The 14,589-nt window shown below is 40.8% G+C and overlaps 1 non-coding gene across 1 annotated transcript; it reads left to right on the top strand.

Moving 5' to 3' along the window:
- The first annotated feature begins 8,751 nt into the window (after positions 1–8,751).
- Positions 8,752–8,864, top strand: LOC137215770 (U5 spliceosomal RNA). The gene has a single exon (XR_010939406.1). It is a non-coding gene; the product is annotated as a U5 spliceosomal RNA (small nuclear RNA).
- The last annotated feature ends 5,725 nt before the right edge of the window (positions 8,865–14,589 follow it).

Raw genomic sequence — 14,589 nt, forward strand, 5'->3', positions numbered from 1 at the left:
ACTAAATTAAAAAAAATGTGTTGAGGGATTTGTATAGACTTTTCTCCAAAGAAGATATACAAATGGCCAAAGAAGCACCAAAAAAGATGCTTAACATCATTAATCATTAGGGAAATGCAAATCAAAACCACAATGAGATGCCACTTCATACCTACTAGGATGGCTAGTAATGAAAAAGATGGTCAAGAACACGTGTTAGTAAGGATGTGGAAAAATTGGAACCCTCATACATTGCTGATGGGAATGTAAAATGTAAAATAGTGCAGGCTGTTTGGAAAATAGTTTGACAGTTCCTCAAAAAGTCAAACATAGAGTTACCATGTTACACAACTGTTCCATTCCTAGGTATATACCCACAATAATTGAAAATAATGTCCCCACAAAAAACTTGTGCATAGATGTTTATAGCAGCATTATTTATAATATAGTGGAAACAACCCAAATATCCATTAACTAATGAATGGATAAACAAAATATAGTATATCTATGGAATGGGATATTATTTAGCCATAAAAAGAAATGAAGTACTGGTACATGCTACAACATGGATGAACCTTAAAAATGTTACGCTAAGTGAAAGAAATCAGCAGGAAAGACACATAATGTATGATTCCATTGATATGAAATGTTCAGAATAGATTAGTAGATTAGTGGTTACCAGGGGCTGAGGGGTATGGCTGGGGAGTAGGAATGGGGAGTGACTGCTAATGGGTGCAGGATTTCTCTTTCAGGTGATGAAAATGTCTGGAATTAGATAGTGGTGATTGTTACACTACATTACAAAGATTCTAAAAACCAGTAAATTGGGCTTCCCTAGTGGTGCAGTGGTTAAGAATCTGCCTGCTAATGCAGGAGACACGGGTTCGAGCCCTGGTCTGGGAAGATCCCACATGCCGCGGAGCGACTAAGCCCGTGCGCCACAGCTACTGAAGCCTGCACGCCTAGAGGCTGTGCCCTGCAATAAGGGAAGCCTGCGCACCGCAACAAAGAGTAGCCCCCGCTCGCGCAACCAGAGAAAGCCCTCGCGCAGAAACAAAGACCCAACGCAGCCAAAATAAATAGATAAACAAATTTATTGAAAAAGAAAAACAAGGGCTTCCCTGGTGGCGCAGTGGTTGAGAGTCCGCCTGCCAATGCAGGGGACACAGGTTCGTGCCCCGGTCTGGGAAGATGCCACATGCCACATGCCGCGGAGCGGCTAGGCCCGTGAGCCATGGCCGTTGAGCCTGCGCGTCCGGAGCCTGTGCTCTGCAACGGGAGAGGCCACAACAGTAAGAGGCCCACATACCGCAAAAAAAAAAAAAAAAAGTCTCCTCATATTATGATTCTATTACACTAAGGTTACATAGCCGAATGGACACATGCTTAAAAGAGAATAATTTTTTTTATTGCAGTATAGTTGATTTACAATATTGTGTTAGTTTTAGGTGTACAGTAAAGTGAATCAGTTATACATAAGAGAATATTTAAGTTAAAAAGCTAAATACAAAATTGTATGAGTATAAAGACTTTTTTTAAAGGAAAAAAACAGGCAGCATATGAAAATAAAGCAGGAAAGTAATAACTTCAAAATGCTATTGTATCAAGGTATTAGATATAAGATTTTATGTTAATTTTTTCTTTCTGTATTAGTTAGGAGACGTGCTCTGGTTATCTATTGCTGTATAACAAACCACCCTAAAATTCAATTATTTATTTATTTATTATTAATATCTTTATTTATTTATTTTACTTATTTATTTTGGTTGTGCCGGGTCTTAGTTGCAGCAGGCAGGCTCCTTAGTTGCGGCTCGCTGGCTCCTTTAGTTGCAGCATGTGTGCTCCTTAGTTGTGGCATGTGAACTCTTAGTTGTGGTGTGCATGTGGGATCTAGTTCCCTGACAAGGGATCGAACCTGCGTCCCCTGCATTGGAAGGTGGACTCTCAATTACTGCGCTACCAGGGAAGTCCCTAAAATTCAATGATTTAAAACAATTACCATTTTGTTATATTTCATAATATTTAGAGCAAGGCGTGACTAAGTAATTCTATTTCATGTAGCATAATCTAGGATCATTGGGTGGCCACTTGCCTGGTCTAGCGGGTCCAAGATGGCTTCATTCACATGTCTGGCAGGATAGAAGGCTGGGACTTTTATGACACTGTGAAGCCACCTTACCAGCTTGGACTGTCAACTATCTTACTTGTGTCAGTGTTTTATATATATATATATATATATATATATATATATATGCCGCACAGCATGCGGCATTTTAGTTCCCAGCAGGGGTTGAACCCATGCCCCCTGCAGTGGAAGCAGAGTCTTAACCACTGGACCGCCTGGGAAGTCCCATGTCAGTGTTATTTTGTCTGTCTTAGCTAGCAGTCAAATACATTTCCTAAGTGATGCAAAAAGAAAGGCAAATGATTGGGTCAGTCATTTTATATACATTGGAGGAGCCACATCTTAAACAGGGTTGAGTTCTAAACTCAGCATGTGTGTCAGCTGGTTCTCCTTAGAAGTAGATTCTGAGACGTAAGTGAAAGAGGTTTATTGGAGGTAATGCCTGTGAAAGATAAAAGGGAGAGGAAGCAGGATTCAGCAGGTAGAGTTTGCAGATCTGACAAAGTCTCAGGCAACCTAACAGGGGGTCCTTGAGCAAAGATTGCTCTTTAGAATAGACCCACATCAGGCAGAAACTATCAGGCCCTAGGACCCTTGCTGTGCTCTGTCATTGGCCTGGGCTACCCAGGAAGAGCAAGGACTTGGATTGAAAGCTGTCCACTAACTTCACTCCTTGCAGTACATTGCAAGTAAAAATTAGGTAGAGCCAAGTAAAAATTAGGTAGAGTCAACAATTCCCTAAAGTCTTTTTATGTGATCACATCCCACTTTGGCAAGTGTTAGTGAATTTGATCCCCGATTTAGTAAGTTTCTCTTCTATAAAACACTACATTCATAGACTAGAGTAGAACCTTTGAGATTTCCTATTTCTTCTTATGTCGACTTCACTAAGTTTTTTTTTTAAGGAATTTGATCTGAGTTGTGAAATTGTATTGGCATAAACTTATTCATAATACCCTGTTAATGTGCATTTAATGTTTGTAGGCTCTGTAGTGATATTTCCCCTATAATTTGAATCTTCTTTCTGTTTTCCCTTGATCAATCTTGCTAGGGTTTATCAGTTTTATTAATCTTTTCAAAGAACTAGATTTGGTTTTGTTAATTTTATCTATTGTTTGTTTTCCATTTCATTGACTTCTGCTGTTATCTTCACTATTTCTTCCACTTATTTTGGGTTTAATTTGCTCTTCTTTTCTCAGCTTCTTAAGGTAGAAGCTTAAATTATAGATGTTAAACTATTCTTCTTTTTTGTATAAGCATTTAAACCTGTAAATTTCCTTCTAACAACTACTTTAGCTGCATCCCACACAATTTAATATGTATTGTTTATATTATTATTCTGTTAGAAACATTTTCTAATTTCCTGCTGTGACTTCTTCTTTGACCCATAAATTATTTCCAAGTATGTGGCATAATTCCAGACTTTGGAGAATATTCTAGATGTCTTTCGTTAATAATTTTTCATTTATTTCCATCATGGTCAGAGATTATGCTCTGCATGCAATGCTTTGAATTTCCTGAGACTTGTTTTACAGCCCGACATCTTGATGAATGTTCCATATGCAATTGAAAAGAATGTGTATTCTGCAGTTACTGGGTTTAGTATTCTATAAATGCTAAGTCAAGTTGGTAGATAATGTTCTTCAAATATTTTGATTTTTTTGGTCTGTTTGATCTGTCAGTTACTGAGAGGGGTATGTTAAAAGTCTCTATGATTATAGATTAATCTATTTTTCTTTTTATATCTATCAGTTTTTGCTTCATTTATGTTATGAAGTGCATGTACTTTGGATTGTTACTCTCTCCTGATGAAGCAACATTTTTTTTTTTTTTTTTTGCGGTACGCGGGCCTCTCACCGTTGTGGCCTCTCCCGTTGTGGAGCACAGGCTCCGGACGCGCAGGCTCAGCGGCCATGGCTCACGGGCCCAGCCGTTCCGCTGCATGCGGGATCCTCCCGGACCGGGGCATGAACCCGTGTCCCCTGCATCGGCAGGCGGACTCTCAACCACTGCGCCACCAGGGAAGCCCGAAGCAACACTTTTATCACTATGAAATGTCTTTCTGTAAGGTGCTTTACCTGATACTAATAAAGTTATAACTGCTTTCTCATGACTAGTGTTGCTTGGCATATATTTTTAGTCCTTTTACTTTCACCTATCTGTATCCTTTTATTTATAATGTGTACTTTGTAATAGCATATAACAGTGTTCTGTTTACATTCAGTTTGACAAGTCCTAACTTTTACTTGGAACATTCAGTCTGTTTATAATTAATATAATTATTGATATGATTATGTTTAAGTTTACCATTTTGCTATTTGTTTTCCTTTGTTCTACTTTTTGTTTGTTTTTTCTTTTCCGCTTTCTTTTGTATTAATCAAATAAATTTTATTATTCCATTTTTTCCTCCTCTATTGGAAATTTAGCTCTACCTTTTTGCATTTATACTAGTGGTTGCCCTAGAAATTATAAAATACATCCACAACTTACTGTAGTCTAGACTGAATTAGCTTTTTACTACATGTCTCTCATGGTCTGTTCTATTTCCTTTTTTTTTTTCCTCTTTGTTTCATTTTGGGTAATTTCTACTGGCCTGTTTTTTGGCTCACAGATCCTTTCTTCTGCTGGTCCCAATCAATTATTCATCCCATCCAGTATTATATTTCTTCAGTTCTAGAATGTCCATTTGGATCTTCTTAAGAAAGTGTATTTTTCTGGGCTTCCCTGGTGTTGCAGTGGTTAAGAATCCACCTGCCAACGCAGGGAACATGGGTTCAAGCCCTGGTCTGGGAAGATCCCACATGCTGTGGAGCAACTAAGCCCGTGCACCACAACTACTGAGCCTGTGCTCTAGAGCCCGTGAGCCACAACTACTGAACACCACGTGCTGCAACTACTGAAGCCCACGTGCCTAGAGCCCATGCTCTGCAACAAGAAAAGCCACCGCAGTGAGAAGCCTGCGCACTGCAACAAAGAGTAGCCCCTTCTCACCACAACTAGAGGAAGCCCACATGCAGCAATGAAGAACCAACGCAGCCAAAAAAAAAAATTAAAAAAAAAGAAAGTGTATTTTTCCGTTGAAAATTTGCATCTTCTTATCCACTCTGTCCAACTTATGCTCTGATTTCTTTAACATAATTGTGATAGTTATTTGAAAGTTCTTTCCTGCTTATTCCAGCATCTGGGTCATATGAGGATCTGTATGTATTGATTTTTCTTTCTCTTGACTATGGATCACATTTCTCTGCTTCTTTGCATCTCATAATTTTTTAAAAAATAAATTTGTTCATTTTATTTATTTATTTTTGGCTGCGTTGGGTCTTCGTTGCTGCGTGCAGGCTTTCTCTAGTTGCAGAAAGTGGTGGCTACTCTTTACATTACATTTGGGACTCTAGGCACAGACTCTAGGCACGTGGGCTTCAGTAGTTGTGGCATGTGGGCTCAGTAGTTATGGCTCGCGGGCTCTAGAGCACAGGCTCAGTAGTTGGGGCACACAGGTTTAGTTGCTCTGTGGCATGTCGGAGATGCAAGAGGGAAGAGATATGGGAACATATGTATATGTATAACTCATTCACTTTGTTATAAAGCAGAAACTAACACACCATTGTAAAGCAATTATACTCTAATAAAGATGTAAAAAAAAAAGCCAAACATAGGGGCTTCCCTGGTGGCTCAGTGCTTAGGAATCCGCCTGCCAATGCAGGGGACACGGGTTCAAACCCTGGTCTGGGAAGATCTCACATGCCATGGAGCAACTAAGCCCGTGTGCCACAACTACTGAGCCTGTGCTCTAGAGTCCGTGAGCCACACTTCTGAAGCCCGCGCGCCACAACTTCTGAAGCCCGCGTGCCATAACTACTGAAGCCCGCACGCCACAACTACTGAAGCCCTTGCGCCTAGAGCCCATGATCCACAACAAGAGAAGCCACTGCAATGAGAAGCCTGCGCACCACAACAAAGAGTAGCTCCTGCTTGCTGCAACTAGAGGAAGCCTGCGTGCAGCAACAAAGACCCAACGCAACCAAAAATAATAAATAAATTAAATAAATAAATTTATAAAAACACACAAACATAGAACATAGGTGCAGTCAATTGATGTCCTACACAACTCATTTTAAGCCTTCATGTATTAAAATAGAATCTTCAAAACTACAAGTAGTTCCTTCTATAGCTTCTGTTTTTTAAAAAGTCACCTCCTACTGTATCTTTGTTGTAAATTCACAAAATACAAAAAAAAGAAAAAATCTATTAGTTCATCTGACAGAGAGGTTTTGTATGTCTACTCTGTGCAAGGTCCGAGTTGGTGCTAAGAATGCAGTGGTGGAAAGGCACATATAGTCCCTGCTCTCAGCACAACTTACAGACTAGGGTAAAATGTGCATATGTAAATAGGCAATTTCACCACAATGTGACAGCACAAAGGACTTAGTACAGGTTGAATAGGATCGTTTAGGAGGAGCAACTATCTCAGGACAGCAGTGAGAAAGCTTGTGTACTAAGTTAACATGCAAATTTCAGTTGCCAGTTGAGTAGTTCTATATGGCAGACACCCATGGCTTTCTCATTCACCCCATCTGGGCCTCCAGTGTGGTCTAATTATCCTGAAGAGCCAAGATGTGTTAGAGCTGAGCTTGGTTACTCTAATGGCACACAATGTTTTTACAAATCTCCCAATTTCCTGAATAATTATCATTATCATGTATATGTGTTTAGCCAAAAGCTTAATCGGAAAATTCCAGAATGAAACAATGCTACATGAGAAAAAACCTTCCAGTCATTTTCTTTGAAAAACAACCGTGTTTTTAAAATCAAAGTACCACTAATACGTGCATAAGTTTAAACCATCAAATCATGCAGAAGGGCTTATGATGCATAACAGTTATTCCCAGCCTACCTCTCCCCAGCCATGGACCTATGGAGGCCTCCACTTCTAACTCTTTTTAGCTGTTTCTCCTGGTGGTTATCTTTGTCTCTAAATAATATGCTTACATCATCAATCTTGATTCATCCGTTGTAGACATTATCTATTAATTTCCAGCTATGATAAATGAAGATTTATCTCACAGGTCAAGTACTTAGAGATATTTTAAAGTTCTTTTCCTGAGTTGCTTTTATTTCCTCCATGCAGGATGGAGGTCCAGCATGGGATCTCCAGGGAGGTCCCTGTTGTGACTTTTATAGGCCTACCATTGTAAGGTAGGCCTGCTATGTCCTGGTGGTGCCTAGTTTGACTATGTATAGCCCTTGCTGTACTGTCAGTTCCATAGTATGAAGATGCCCCTTGCCTCTTGGCTATGATTTTGTTTGCTTATCTTAGAGTGAGTCTTTCATGTTGGAGGCTTTCATCAGAGTATGGTGACCATTGGAGCATATGTAAGAACGAGATCATAAATCATCTCTGTGATGGGGCCTTTTGTGTTTATAGTGGACTCGCTGACTGAAGGACTTCCCTTATGGTGATCGGGTGGGAAGCCACTCATTTATTTATTTAAAACATTTTTATTTTTTTGTACAATTTTTAAAGCTTACTTTCCATTTACAGTTATTATAAAGTACTGGCTATGTTCCCCACGTGGTACAGTGTATCCTCGAGCCTACCTTACACCCAATAGTTTCTGCCTCCCATTCCGCATCCCTGTACTGCCCCTCCCCACCCCCACTGGCAACCACTAGTTTGTCCTCTATATTTTTTTTTTTTTTTGCGGTACTTGGGCCTCTCACTGTTGTGGCCTCTCCCGTTGCGGAGCACAGGCTCCTGGACGCGCAGGCTCAGCGGCCATGGCTCACGGGCCCAGCCGCTCCGCGGCATGTGGGATCTTCCCGGACCGGGGCACGAACCCGTGTCCCCTGCATCGGCAGGCGGACTCTCAACCCCTGCGCCACCAGGGAACCCTTGTTTTTGGTTTTATTTGTTAGTTTGTTGTATTTTTTAGAGTCCACAGGTAAGTGATATCATACATTATTTGTCTCAGAAGCCACTGTTTAGATGTTTAATGGGTACACCTCTAAATGACAGGTTATGGAAGTTTGAGGCATTCAATTCCTTTTTAGAGAACTCCTGTAGTTTTTCTGGGGAATGCATGTCAGGCCATCACGAGGCAGCTAGGTGAGAGTGGTGGGGAGAGGAATGGCATTCAGCCCCATGTCTGGCTCCTACCCTTTGCTGTACTGCGCACAACACACAAGCCACTTGGGCGTCTGAGGGATGATTTGCTCCCACTGGGCTGCTGTTCTCCTTCCTACTGTCCACCACATGCGTTCAGTCCTTGGCCTCCTGTACTTGGCTTCATCAGTGACCTCTACTCTCTATTTTTGTGTATCTGTGGTGAAATATATACAAAATTTACCATTTCCACCATTTTTTCCCTTTTATTGGTGTGTTTGCTTTTTGATTTACTTTTTTAAAAAAATTGAAGTATAGGGCTTCCCTGGTGGCGCAGTGGTTGAGAGTCCGCCTGCCGATGCAGGGGACGCAGGTTCGTGCCCCAGTCCGGGAGGATCCCGCATGACGCGGAGCGGCTAGGCGCGTGAGCCATGGCCACTGAGCCTGCGCTCCGTGACGGGAGAGGCTACAACGGTGAGAGGCCCGCGTACCGCAAAAAAAAAAAAAAAAAAAAAAAAAAAAAAAATTGAAGTATAATCTATACTCATGCTTCCCTTCATAATCGAGTGAATCTTTTGCCTTTTACTAAGGATTCACGTGGGAAGGGAAAAGCACGACTGTTGCTTCAATTTTTTGAAGCCTTGTGGAAATAAAAAAAAAATTGAAGTATAGTTGATTTACAGTGTTTTAGGTGTACAACAAAGTGATTCAGTTTTATATATCTATATCTATCTAGATATCGCTATCTACCTACCTATCTCTATATATTTATCCCGCACTGTGCGGCATGCGGGATCTTAGTTCCCCCACCACGGATCAAACCTGTGCCCCCTGAATTGGGAGCATGGAGTCTTAACCACTGGACCGCCAGGGAAGTCTATATATATATATATATATATATATATATATATATATATATATATATATATGCTTTTTCAGATTCTTTTCCATTATGGGTTATTACAATATATTGAATATAGTTCCCTGAGCTATACAGTAGGTCTTTGTTGTTTACCTATTTTATGTATAGTAGTGTGTATATGTTAATCCCAAATTCCTAATTTATTCCTCCCCCTACCTTTCTCCTTTGGTAACCATAAGTTTGTTTTCTGTCTGTGAGTCTATTTCTGTTTTGTAATAAGTTCATTTGTATCATTTTCTTAGAGTTTACATATGTGATATCATATTTGTCTTTCTCTGTCTGACTTACTTCCATTTTCACCATTTTTAAGTACAATTCAGTGGCATTAACTACGCTCACATTGTTTGTAACCATCACTATTATCTACCTGCAGAACTTTTTCAGTTCTTGAAACTGAAACTCTGTACCTATTAAACAATACCTTCTCATTGCCCTCTCCCCACAGCCCCTGGCAACTACCATTCTACTTTCTATCTCTATGAATTTGACTACTCTAGATATTTCACATGAGTGGAATCATACAATATCTATTCTTCGTGTTCACCCTTTACTTTACATCCTTAATAAATCTGTTGAAATGTCTTATCTCCTGGTTGTTTCCCATCTCTTGTTGCACCTTTTACCTCCTTTACTATTATCTTAGTGGGGTATTGGGAAGGCATGGAGATAAAAATGTAGGTTAAACAGCCATCTTTAACCAGTAGTTCACTCATTTTGAAAAGGGAGTGTTCTAACAAAAGGACAAATACTGTATGATTCCATTTACATGAGGTACCTAGAATAGTCAAATTCATAGAGACAGAAAGTTGAATGGTGGTTACCAGGGGTGGGGGCAGGCAAGGAGTAGTGGGGAGTTTTGTTTCATGGGTATGGAATTTCAGTTTGGGATGATGAAAAAGTGCTGGAGGTGGATGATACAACAATGTGAATAATATACTTCGGGCTTCCCTGGTGGCACAGTGGTTAAGAATTCACCTACCAATGCAGGGGACATGGGTTCGAGCCCTGGTCTGGGAAGATCCCACGTGCCACAGAGAAACTAAACCCGTGCGCCACAACTACCCAAGCCCGCGCACCTAGAGTCCGAGCTCTGCAACAAGAGAAGCCACCGCAATGAGAAGCCTGTGCACTGCAATGAAGGGTAGCCCTTGCTCGCTGCAACTAGAGAAAGCCTGCGTGCAGCAACGAAGACCCAACGCAGCCAAAAATAAATAAATAAAAAACAAAGAAACTCAATGTGAATATACTTAATGCCACTTAAAAATGGTGAAAATGGTACATTTTCAGTTATGTCTATTTTACCAGAAGAAAAACTAGATAGGGTTTATCTTCACTGTATATGATTTTGTTACAATTAAGTGTCTAAGTAAAAGTAGCTCCTTTATTTGTTTATTTTAAAAATCTTTATTAAAATTATAGAAGAACATAGATTTAAGAAGCAAATAATTCTACAAAGTTTCTACCAAGAATTCTACAAAACAAAAAACCTAAATGGACATCATACTCAGAGGCACTCCTTTTAGCCTTCTTCTCTTTTCTTTCTTTTTTTAATTTCCCCACAATTACCCCATGATTTTAAGTGACATGTTGTTCGTGAATTTTCAGTTTTAGTGTTGTCCATTGTCTCTCCACTATGGAGAATGACGATTCAGCTTTCTTTCTTACCCTGTCTTGATTGGACACTGGTATTCAGCCTGCTTCCCATCTTTTCCAAGGGGCCTCCCTAAGGAGTTTTTAAGGGCTCTCAGGCGGCATGCCAGGGCAAGCTTCCCAGCGTCTCACCTGTTGTGACGCTCCACGCCGAAGCAGCCCCTTTAAAATGCTATGGAGGGCTTCCCTGGTGGCACAGTGTTTAAGAATCTGCCTGTCAATGCAGGGGACACGGGTTCAAGCCCTGGTCTGGGAAGATCCCACATGCCACAGAGCAAGTAAGCCTGTGCACCACGGCTACTGAGCCTGCACTCTAGAGTCCACAAACCACAACTACTGAGCCCAGGTGTCACAACTACTGAAGCACGCACGCCTAGAGCCTGTGCTCCACAACAAGAGAAGCCACCACAATGAGAAGCCTGCGCACCACAACCAAGAGTAGCGCCTGCTCGCCACAACTAGAGAAAACCCATGCGCAGCAACGAAGACACAACATGGCCACACACACACACAAAAATGCTATGGAAGGTGAGGTTTTAATTTTGGAAATGACAGTATCTTGTATTGAACTGACTTATCTGTTGATAATAATTATTAACCCTGGATCAAAAAATTCTTTTAAGTGCTATTACTTGAAGGCACCGGTGAGCAATCTAAATCAGGCAGGAATTGAAGAGCACATGAGTCTTGTAAGAAGGGAAGGAAACTGGTTACTTCCAGTTTATCAGACTTTTCCTCCAAGGGCACTTCCATTTCTCAGCAACACATGACACAAGGTAGAATAGAGCTAAAATAGAAAGTGGTGGGGAACTATACTCAATATCTTGTAATAACCTATAATGGAAAAGAATCTAAAAAAAGAATAACTGAATCACTTTGTTGTACACCTGAAACGAACACAACATTGTAAATCAACTATATTTCAATAATTTTTTTTTTAAGTGGTGGTCTTACTAGCTGAAGAGACTGAGGTTAGATTTTAGGGCTGCCAAAATAGCTGGAAATTGATAGAGGACATCCCAGAAAGGAGAGAGTCATAGAGAGAAACTACAAAATCTGCATGTAAATTCCCCTCAAATCCCTGGCTGACTTCTAACAGGAACATGTGCAGGGCAAGACCTCAGCGAACCCAGCTGAAAGTTTTAGCTAGAATTTCAGGCAGAAATTTCTGTACTAGTTTGAAGTTCAAGTCTTGACAAATAAGAGGGGCTCACTGAACTCCTAAAGCTTTTTACTGAAATCCAAAAGGGCCATGTCTTACAAGTAAGCCCAGGATTAAGGATTATCAAAAACATCCACGGGATAGACTTAATAGCAGAATGCAACTGCAGAACACAGGAGAGTCAACTTGAAGACAGGTTCGTAGAAATTATTCAAATATAGGGAGAAAACTATTGAAAAAGGTGACTTGTGGAACAATATCAAGTCGTCTAATACACGTGTAGTTGGAATTCCAAAAATAGAGGAAAAAAATATATCAAAGACCAGTGGTCCAGAACTCCCCACATTTGGTGAGATACATGAACCCACAGGTCCAAATTCAAAAGAGAATCTATAGCAGCGCTTCCCAGTCACTCTTGCACATTTTTTTTTTCCTGAAGTGTATGTGCAGATGTAAAGCAGACTTAGACAAGATGGGACACGAAGTTAAAATCTAATGACTTCTAGGCCTACTGTGAGCCCAATGCAGAGGAATGCAGAGGGTCAATCCCTCTACAATGGAACTTCAGTACCAGAGCACAATAGACCAGGAAACGATTACATTGGCTTATTCCTGCATCTGCAAGCTTTGGAAGTGTCTCCCTCCAAGGTATCTGGGCCAGGGATAGGGTGAGACAAGGTAGGCAACTAGTGTGGAAAATTTAAGGAGGTAATCATTGTCAGTGTACACTTCCAGTAAGAGAGAGGACTACTCCAGCACACTGCCACACCACTGCAGCATTAGGAATCATGATCTAATGAACAGATTTTGCATGCTGTGGGATGATCACAAATAGCGCATTAATGTACTGTCAACAGAGCATTTTTATCTGTTGATCTTCATACAACTTGATGTGTAGTAGAGCAGAGGATCCGTGTTATCATGCTCCTCTCTTTACACTGGGGAAACCAAGGGCCAGAGAAGGTGATGGTTTTAACCTCAGTTGACAATGGTTGAGCCAAGACTTGTACTCAAGGCTTTTCAGCTCAAACCTCAGCACCCAGCTAGAAGAGAAAGCAGTCTACTCAATAACTGATTCAGCTCTACTGCTTTGTGTGCAAAATTCCTGTTTTGCTCTACTGCATATCTTGACTGATTTTGCATTCTGATAGTTGACCAGAGTTATTGAAGATATAAATAAGTTATGATAAGTAATAGGCATAACTATTGGCAAATAAAAATGATGGAGTAACTAATCAATGTGTTATTGCAAAACACTTTCATAAAAATTGCCTTTTTCTGGAGATTCAAAGCATCATAAAAAGAAACAAATTACAATGGAACAACTTTTAGAGTTTACATATATATATATATATATATATATATATATATATATATATATACACCACACTGTCGCAGCTTGTGGGATCTTAGTTTCCCGACCAGGGATTGAACCTGGGGCACCGGCAGTTAAAGCGCCGAGTCCTAACCACTGGACCGCCAGGGAATTCCCCAGAGTTTATATTTATAGAAAGTAATTTTAGGACAAAAGTAAAAAAATTGAGCAAAATTATGAAAACAACAGTAAATTACATAACAATAAATTGTATGTTACTATATTATAGTAATTATGTAAATCATGTAGCAGTAATTCTTAAATTTGGATGTTATTGGCTGCCTTACCGACAGTATTATATTATTGGAGGTGATATTTACGTAATTTATCTCTAAAAAATATTAAAGGTTAGAGGTACTTACTGGGGTAACATTTTAAAAAATTGCTCATTTTTCCAGATATACCTCGCTTCTAAGATCTGGGCACCATATTGGTGTTATTTACTTAGTTGGAATTCCAAGGTGTCTTGGACATGAGTGTACACTAGTGTCGGTAAGATGCAACCCCCTACAATATCTTTTGGCTTTGGAGAGTTCTGGGTAAGGGAAATGTGCCTTAAGGCCCTGTGCTGACCAGAGGCAGTGGTGGCAGTGTGGGTGGCTGTAGCCATGGTGGTGGGGTGGTAGCGGTGGCAGTAGTGTGTTAAATGAATGAGAGGGAGACACAGAAACCTCCAGAGGTCTTAAGTCCGTCATAGGGGATTTTGTTGGTCAAATATCAAGAGGTTCAAAGAAATTAGACAAATTAGAAAGAAAAGACATTCCAGAGGTAGAGGGTAGAAAGAATGAGGAAATGGCCAGTTTGGGGTCTGCCCTGAATTTTTAAAAAAATATTTATTTATTTTTATTTATTTATTTTGGCTGTCCCAGTTGCAGCATGAGGACTTTTAGTTGTGGCATGCTAACTCCCAGCGGTGTCACGCATGTGGGATCTAGTTCTCCGACCAGGGACTGAACCTGGCCCCCCCCCCCCCCCCCCCCCCCCCCCCCCCCCCCCCCCCCGGCATTGGGATCATGGAGTCTTATCCACCAGACCACCAGGGAAGTCCCTGCTCTGTATTGTTGAAAGGCTGAGCACTAAGCCTGGGGCTTGTTGCCAAGCTGAGTGGCTGCAGGCAAGGGAGGCTGGGAGGCATTGCCACAGGCTGCTCCTGATTCTCCCAGGGACAATAGGAGCCAGCTTGCAGATTCCCTTCGCAGGTGAATACCTGTGGGGACCAGTTCACCCTGAGACTGTTCTGAGAAGTGTTTGTGGTTTTTACCCAGGCTGCCTC

This window comes from Pseudorca crassidens, chromosome 20 (assembly GCF_039906515.1).
Source record: "Pseudorca crassidens isolate mPseCra1 chromosome 20, mPseCra1.hap1, whole genome shotgun sequence".
Taxonomy (NCBI): domain Eukaryota; kingdom Metazoa; phylum Chordata; class Mammalia; order Artiodactyla; family Delphinidae; genus Pseudorca; species Pseudorca crassidens.